The sequence below is a fragment of the Anopheles marshallii genome, chromosome X (assembly GCF_943734725.1).
Source record: "Anopheles marshallii chromosome X, idAnoMarsDA_429_01, whole genome shotgun sequence".
Classification (NCBI taxonomy): domain Eukaryota; kingdom Metazoa; phylum Arthropoda; class Insecta; order Diptera; family Culicidae; genus Anopheles; species Anopheles marshallii.
Window position 1 is genome coordinate 1,976,782 of NC_071325.1, and position 7,538 is coordinate 1,984,319.

Consider the following 7,538-nt stretch of genomic DNA (forward strand, 5'->3'; position numbering starts at 1 on the left):
TAGTAATTCCTAGGCGTTATGCAGGATATAGTCGGTGAGATAATTACGCATAATAGGCGACACAAATAGAAGGATCACCAGGAATCGTGCGCGGCTGCGTTTGTGTAACGTTGTCTCATTCATTACATGCACACACAGACACGCAATCACACGTAATCATTCGCCCACCCATACAAAGACAGCAAAATAATCGCTAACGTTATTTTTTCTTTCCTCTCTTTGTGTCTATATACTATATAAACGGTTAGCAGCGCTTAAGTAATCATGGTTTTAATTTTCCTTCCTAATATCTTTCCTTCGATGATTCATAGCGCAGGATGGGAGTGAGGGAGAAGAAGAAAGGAGGGCGAGGGAGGGGGTCTAAAGTAAAATGGGGAGTTAAGAAAAATTTGGATGAGTTTCCTGTTTTCCTCCCAGGGCCGCTCGTGTCTCACTCGTTTGCATTGCGCAGCAACACATTCATGTAACTAAATGAACTACTTTCGAATAATAAACCAATATTTTAGGGCAGTCCATTTTGCCAGGTACAGTGTGCATTTCGCTGCGTTTGGTGTTGTTTTTGTGTTTTTTAATCCTTTAGTACAGATGGATCCACCGCGCATTGCATTCGGATTGCGGTTACACTACTGGAAATTATTTTAGGTCCATTCTTATATCGTCAACATTTACACGGCTTCATCAATCGTATAGAAAAACATTTGAGAATGGTTATGTTATGCTGAAAAAAAACTTAATAATGGTTATGTTATGAAAAAAAAAAATTTAACCTTAATTTTTATAATCTTTTGACCAATCAAACTATGTTTGCCGATATATTCCACGCACTTCACGATTTCACTTCAATTTTCATAAGTTCACGTAGAGTTTTTAATAAGGTTAGGCTACCAACTAGCCCTTCTACAGTCTGAGGAAGCTTCTTTGCGGAAAATTCCTGTCACGAGAACCAAAGCTGGAACTATATTGAAATAATTACACCTTTGAGATGTAGACTTTGTTTATAACTAAAGACAGTCTCCAAGTCTTCTTGGATGGAATGATGGAGGAGCCGCTACAATGACGAACTCTCTGAGACGGATTTACTATCATACAGCGAATTGGACTCGCCAGGCTCAAGAGGGTTGACTGATTGAAGGATTTCTTGGACCTCGGTATAGCATGGAATATGTAGGGTAAAAAAGAGTGTCTCATCCAGTGGCACGCCCATGACTTTAACGGAGGTTACTCTAATTATGAGAACACAACATATATCAGGACGTAATGAAGGGCTACTGTTACGACACCAAACGGAGATCAGCTGACATAGTCATAAGAAAGTAAAATTGAAGGTAGTTGAGGAATACCTGAGGAGCCTACAAAGCAGTCGGAAAAACAGGACAACACTTCAACTCTATACGATCTACCGTGGATATATGTTTCGACCCAAATTAGTAGCTGACACCCCTGGAATCCGTTTTATGTCCCATCCATCCAGACCAATCCCCTGTATACAGGACTGACTATCCACCGCCAGGTTTAACGAATGGCAGTCCAAGCCCTCTTGAGGTTGTTGTGCCGCTAAAGAAGAGGAAGCAATTCAATTCGCTAACACGCGAAGTACTGACAAACACAACTTAAGAGCAAGACCACAGAAGTCGCTTGAAAACTGGGTTGCCACACTAGAACACGCCGCTCAAGGACGCACCTCGCATGTATGTAGTGGAGCTGGCCGGCAACAAAAATGGTACTCTGCTAACCTTGAGTCCGATTGCAGTGATATTTCGTGGACGAATTCCTGCACCTGCTCCAGATATTCTCACTCCCTCCAGCAGCGTGTTTATCATGAGGAACCAGCAGCGAGGCGAGTTGCTTCCAGCGTGTCGGGGGTTTTGCAACACACCGTGCTGGCGGATTCTGCGCGCCTAATGAGCTTCTTTCGGTGGGGAATTCTTCACCATCAGACCGATCGGGCACGGACGGAAGGGAGTGAAAGATGGTGATCGAAGCGCTTACGTTATCCCGCACCAATCAGCCAAATGGTTTGTCACCTTAATTAACGTGCACTCTCACTGCACTGTTGCGATTGATTAACCACATGCGCGCGGTAGTTTGTTAGACACCGGCAGACACTGCACCAGAGGCTGCCTGGTTGCATGCCTGCCCAGTGCTGGAGTGTTTTTTTTGCTCTGTTGCTTTGTGTCTTGTACACATCAATTTAATTAATGAGTTTTCCCCCCGTTTTCAGTGCAACGCAGCCCAGTCGGTGGTGCCAAATATGGCCACCATTTAGCCATGTCCGGCCATTTGCAGCGGGGTGTGCTTTATCGAGCGCTGTTGAAACGCCATTATCCACTTGGCGTTCGATAATGGGCCATGCACCGCTAGGGGACGCTCCATTTCGATCATGATAGTTTGGACAAAACAGCACCACCTTCAGGTGTTTTGGTTTGTTTTTTTCGGAACGCGTCTGAGGCAACGGTTATGGGAACTCCAGTAGCTTAGATCTGGTATCTGGTCGCTATGGCGATCGTTCCTCAACACCTTCGCGACCTCCACTTTAAAGACACGCTTCAAAAAAAAAACAAAAACCTCTTCCACTCGCCAAGAGATGTTCCAATTTCCAAACCAAGGCCACACCTCGCAAGGGCACAGTGACCCTTACCTCCATCAGCGGGGTGTGAAGCGGTCAGCGAGAAGCAACAAATCTTCTTAACCATTCCTCTCCACCCCACAACCACGCGAAACGAATCTGTTTTCGCTGCCCAAAAATCCCATACCAATCCGGTGGCAATTCAACCCCCGATAGGTCAGGGTCGCACAGCAACGCATTGTCCGCGGGTGTCACTGTGACCAGCGATGTTTCGGCCCCACGGCATGGCGAATGTGCGCCAAACCTTTCTCGCACATACGCGCTTCTCCCCGGGGGAGGGGTGGGCTGTCGCCGATGGAGTCCGTTACGCAAATGTGTGCACGAAATAATCGCAAAATCGCTAAACCCTCGCAGTGGGTCGATAGAGAAGAAACGATAGAAGAACGGTGTACTGCTAATGAACTAATGAAGGACAAGATGGCCTGTCACCTGGGGCCCCTGTGTCTGCCTGGTGCTTCACATAATGCGCGCCGTTGTTGATTTTCTTTTGCGTTTCGCAGCATCTCTATGCTAGCTGCTTCCTTTATTCTCTTGCCCGCCGGCATTGCCAACGAATGTCGTGAGGATCCTACACGAAGTCCAGCTCACCGGTATCGATCATGTGCGGTGCGTCATGGCCTTCGCTGCTGGTCGAAAACAACACGTGGAGTTTTTGGGAGTTGTTGAAGAACGTAATTGACATGTTTACCTTTTCAGAAGACGGGGCCCCGCAATGACCTTCCTGTATACCAGCAAGGTGGAACATCCGTAACCGGGTGAAACATTGTAAACAAACTGTTTTCGACAGTTAGTGTACTACTGCAGCTGTTTGGGATTGGGAAGCTCCAATAATATCCACTATTCTTCCACTTATGGAGCAAATAGTGCAAAAAAAACAACAAGTAGCCACCTTGAAATGTAGTTCATTTTGATTTGAGCTCATCAAAACATTTGACTCATCTTGGGCCATTCTTCTGTCAGGCGATATTAAAGTTGAGAAGAGATCCTGATATTGTTTATGAAGGAGATGACCTAGTATCAGAGGTGCTTTCTGGAATTAAGTTCCCAAGAGTACATGAGTGCATCATCTTACAAGGAAATACAACTTAAAATATAGATCTTTAGTCTCCTAACCGTCTCTCAAAAACCTCCGGTTTTCTGACAACGACGCCCCTGTACTTCTTCCTGAGATATCTTCCAGATATTCAGTTTTACACGTGGGAGCTAGTACGCTGATCTCCGACTGATTATGCTTATCTGAACTACGCAACCGAAAACAATATATTAGTCCTGTTCATGTCACAATTCTGATGAGTACCTCCCAACAGCGTTCGTGGACAGGGTTCGCTCGTTCCACATTGGCAGGTCACGGGTACACATTTGTCTTAACCAATTACGCTCTAGCCTGTCTGCCGAGATCCTGCAATCGATGCCGACCTTTCGATGCAGGTGCAAATGAAGTCCTCTAGCAAATTGCTCACCCGGTGCCGTGTGCCGGACAGCCCCACTCACAGTCGCTAACGGTGGTCCCGGGCATTGGGCACGGTGTAACGGGCACGGGCAAACCGCAACAGCAACCATTAGCGCGCCGTCAAAAGCCTGGAGCGTCCGGTTCTCGCATAATCTCAGCAAATCGCACGCGAAACCCACACGGCCTGCCCGTGCCCTGTTTCGCGCTTCCAGCCGTGGCTCCGTACGGTGCTGGGGGGGGGGGGGGGTCAGAACCGCAGCAAACAAAACTCCCCTATTCGCAACTCAAGGACTCCAAAGTCATGCGCCGCACGGGCATTACACAACGGCGCACGGTTTCGCGATTGATTTGATGCGCGTACACACCGCTCCCCGCGCCAATATCCTGCCCGCCTTCGCCACCGCAGGAATGGTGGACGAGCACGCGGAGTCTGCTGGTCGCCATTTTGCCCATTCGGATCGATTATTTGCGAGTGATGCGCGCAACATACGGCGCAACGCCAATCGATGAGCGATCGGCACAACCGCACCGCCGACAACTTCTTCCCCAGTCGGCTCCACTTGCAAATTTTCCACCGCTCTTGGTTTCTCACTTCGCTTCCACCGCGCGTGCGCAGTGTCGCCAGCGCGATCCGATCCGTCCAATGGTCCAATGGACTTTGCTTGCGCAGTGTCATGCTTTTGTGCGATTTGAATTGCACCAATTTGTTTTACTTTTTTTTTTGTGCGACGAAGCTGCCGATTGCGACTACGGCCGTACGGCTTCTTGATCAGCTGTGGCCGGTCCGGTCTGTTCTAGTTTTCCTTGGCGCACGGTCTGGGGAAAAATTGCACCAACACTGCGGTAATATCTGGCCATTAGGCGAAAGGAGGTTGCGTTGTGTGGTGCCACGCCGTCCGGGCGGTGGCAACCGCTTCACTGGTTCACTTTCCCGGGGTTCGGTGGAAGCACAGAACAACTTCCCCTTTAGCTCCCCGTTTCCCACCCTACCTCCCACGTTGCGTGATTCTTTGTGAAGATGTAAGAGATAAAGAGAATGTCCAGTGGAGTATGATATCTTGCGACAACGGCAAGGTTATTACCGTGGAACAGTATCATCAGCGGGGTGCTCTTGTGTTCAAGAATTAAGGACTCGGTTAAAAGCAAGCATAGAAAGCTCTCCAAACATACCAGCGTCCGTTACAGACGAAGATGCCGCCATAAAACCCCCTCAGCTAGGGCTCTACCTACCTGATGGAAACTTGATGGTTTGCTTCAGCAACTACCTTCTGCTCATCTAATCAATGTACTCTCCCCAAAGCATATCTGCCACAAGCAAACACATGAAACGTTTTTGAATCAACCGATTCAGGTCACCAGTTGCTTTGGGGTACCGCGTGGATGCATTCACGCCACCGAAGGTCACATTTTTATGTGACGTGATATAGATTTTTCGTACGTGGCAGTGTAATAAAACTGCCACGCACCTTCACCGCTGACTATTGGCGATCGGCGAGCACCGGGTGTAAAATCACGTTTGCCCAGACGGCGTCGAAACTGGGCCGAAAACGTGGTACCCTAGCCTTCTCTAACCCTTGCGGCGGGGACAGAACGCACCGGGGACGGGTGGGCTCTATTTTGCATCGACTTTGTGTGTGTTTGTTATCTTCAACGACTTCTACGACCATGCTGGCATTACCGGTGAATATAGTTATCGCCTGGAGGAGGTGTGCTGCAATGGGTGCGGTTCCAAAGGACGCGTGGTGGGTCCGTGCATGATCCGAGCGAAGTCGTAAAGAATGACGCCGACGCTGTACGGCGGTTGCGAAATAATGGTTTGGTGCGTGAGGAGTTAAATGAGGCAGCATAAACCATCTGCCAGAGAAAACGGGCTAACTAAACAGCGAAAGAGCAGAAGCGCACACACACATATTTGCTAATGCCCCTTTAATGGTCGTGTGCAGTGCTGTGGGCCTTGCATCCGGAGTGTGCTCCTTAATGAGCATCTTGCAGCTGTGTCCCAGTTTCACATTATCTGACCCCATAAGCATCGAACGAAAGCGAAATCGCACCGTTTCAAATGATTGAGGAGGCTGTAGTGGTTTTTTTTTATTCCCTTCTTCTTCTGTTTTCATGCTATCGCGAGCAATACGTTCCCTCCATTTTCACGGTGTGATAGTTGTTTGCTTGCTGCGGCACAGCAAACACAAATCCCAGAGACGTGGTGTCGCGATACCGCTGCAAATGCAACGTGGTGCAGCCGTGCCAGCTGTGCCACGGTGAAAGTGCATCCCATTCCCACTTCCATTTTGCAAACGCTGAATCGGGGCATAATTGGGCGGGCGGTAGTGAGGGGCCCTACTTCCTGCCCTGCGCGGTGTGTGCCCTTCCGCTTGTACCTACGAAACGGCGACCTTATTGTTTCACTGTTGTTTTTAATTTGTTGCTATTCTATTTTGCTCTTTTTGTGGCTTTCGTTCCCTTTAAACGCTACTAAACGCAACCAACTACTTCGGCGAGTTGGGCCGGCAGGGATAGGAGGGAGGCTGCTTAGGGAAGCGGTATGGTAGAGCATAAGTGCACATACCATTAGACACACAGACATGTGTGCGTTATACAATAGTGTACGCGCACGCAACAGGCAAGTTAGAGGCAAAACGGTCAGAGTGAAGGCTCCCTAATCGAATGTGTCATAATATAGACGATTAACCTTTTGTTATTTGACGAGCGGAGTGATTGATGAGAGAGTGCAATCGAAAAAGAGCATCGCCACGCTTCGTCCCAGGTGGCGATTCAAATTGGCCTACAGAGCGGAGAACTTTCGGTGACCTCTGATAGCCGTGCGGCTAGCGGCGGTAGTCGTGTATGTGATTGATACCGTTGATAAGCATGGGTTCAAATCCCGCACCCAATCATCATCAAGAGAATTGCAATAAAAATGTTTTTTCAGGTTAATTGGAGCAATTTATACGAGAGAGATTACTTGGCATCATAAACTCTTCAATCCCCTTTCCCCCCCCATGATTGTCCACAGTGTTGTTGAGAAAATGGTAATAAAATTGCCAAACAATTACTGATCACACACCACCAGTGCATTTAATAAATAATCGTTTCTCTCCACACACGGCACCACCGGCGGTGTTGCTGTTCCTGAAACACCAACTATCTGTGAGTCCCCGTTTTTCTCTCCTCCTATACTGTTCCCCTCGCTCCATTCACCGTAACAAATCAATCCTTCCCGTGCAATGTTGCATAACATAAATGCATACCACCAACCGTGCCGGAGATACACACTGAGCCCCCCTGGGTTTGGGATAGGGTGAGGGTGTCTGGGGCCGGTATTGATGAAGACTTGTTGTTTTTATTTTTGAAGGAGCGAAAAGAGATTGGCCTTGTAATACACCGGTGCCGAATGTTCCGAAAGCCGAAATAAAAATAAGAGTAGGTCAGGCAATACCCGTACCGGCCCCTCAAGGGATCAAG